Consider the following 1963-nt stretch of genomic DNA (forward strand, 5'->3'; position numbering starts at 1 on the left):
AAATTGCAAGCCCGTTAGCGATGATTTTTAATAAATCTCTAAACTCGGGGGTTGTACCGTTTGACTGGAGATTAGCTAATATAGTTCCTATATTCAAGAAGGGGAAAAAACGTGACCCGGGTAACTACAGGCCTGTTAGTTTAACATCTGTAGTATGCAAAGTCATGGAAAAAATTTTAAAGGAGAGAGTGGTTACGAAGCATGAGGCCGATGGCAACTGGGACAAATTACAGCATGGATTTACGAAAGGTAGATCGTGCCAAACCAACCTGATCTCCTTCTTTGAGAAAGTAACAGATTTTTTAGACAAGGGAAATGCAGTGGATCTAATAGATCTTGATTTCAGTAAGGCGTTTGATACGGTACCGCATGAGGAATTACTGGTTACATTGGAAAAGATGGGGATCAAAATGAAAATCCAGAGGTGGATAAGGAGGTGGTTAAAGGGGAGACTGCAGAGGGTCGTATTGAAGGGGGAACTGTCGGGTTGGAGGGGGGTTACGAGTGGAGTTCCTCAAGGTTCGGTTTTGGGTCTGATTTTATTCAATCTATTTATCGCTGACCTCGGAACCAAGAGTAGGAGTGGGCTGATAAAGTTTGCGGATGACACCAAGTTGGGAGGTATTGCAAATTCGGAAAAGGATCGGGATATCCTCCAGGGAGATTTGGATGACCTTGTAAACTGGACTATTAGTAACAGGATGAAATTCAATAGTGAGAAGTGTAAGGTTATGCATTTAGGGATGACTAGCAAGAACTTTAGTTATAAGCTGGGGACGCACCAGTTGGAAGTAACGGAGGAGGAGAAGGACCTAGGAGTCCTGGTTGATCGTAGGATGACTATGAGTAGGCAATGTGATGTGGCCGTTAAAAAACTAATGCAGTTTTGGGATGCATTAGGCGAGGTATTTCTAGTAGGGATAAGGAGGTGCTAGTCCCATTATATAAGGCGTTGGTAAGACCTCATTTGGAGTATTGTGTGCAGTTTTGGTCTCCCATGTTTAAGAAGGATGAATTCAAACTGGAACGGGTACAAAGAAGGGCCACTAGAATGATCCGAGGAATGGAAAGCCTGTCGTATGAAAGGAGACTTGAGGAGCTCGGTTTGTTTTCCTTAACCAAAAGAAGGATAAGAGGAGATATGATTGCACTCTTTAAATATATCAGAGGGATAAATACCAAGGAAGGAGAGGAATTATTTCAGCTCAGTGCTAGTGTGGACACGAGGACAAATGGATATAAATTGTCAGTCAGGAAATTTAGGCTTGAAATTAGACAAAGGTTTCTAACCATCAGAGGAGTGCAATTCTGGAACAGCCTTCCGAAGGAAACAGTGGGGGCGAAGGACCTCCATGACTTTAAGATTAAGCTAGATAAGTTTATGGAGGAGATAGTATGATAGGATAACGGGCTTAGTCAATAGGTCAATTAAGTGCCACACTAGTAATTAGTACAATGGGTCAATGATAGGATATTGTTAGCCTTTTTCCAGAGGGTATGGCTGGTGAGTCTTGCCCGCATGCTCGGAGTTCAGCTGACCGCCATATTTGGGGTCGGGAAGGAATTTTCCTCCAGGGTAGATTGGCAGTGGCCCTGGAGGTTTTTCGCCTTCCTCCGAAGCATGGGGCAGGGGTCGCTTGCTTAAGGAGTGGGTGGATCGGCTTATGTGGCCTGCATCTTTCAGGAGGTCAGACTAGATGATCATAATGGTCCCTTCTGATCTTGAATTCTATGATTCTATGATTCATTCCCCTTCAGCTGCACAAGAACTGCACCAGCTTCAAATGGCCCCTCCAAAAAGCCACATGCACAAAAATTTAATGTCTCATACAAATGGCCTATAAAACATTTATTATGAGATTCTAGTTAATATATGCCTCTAAAGAACTGCATTCCAAATAATCAGGTTAGCAGTAGCATTTAGGGATGGCACAGCATGAGATTTGGCCTTCTCCTCAGTTAC

The sequence above is a fragment of the Mauremys reevesii genome, linkage group 1, assembly GCF_016161935.1.
Source record: "Mauremys reevesii isolate NIE-2019 linkage group 1, ASM1616193v1, whole genome shotgun sequence".
NCBI lineage: Eukaryota > Metazoa > Chordata > Testudines > Geoemydidae > Mauremys > Mauremys reevesii.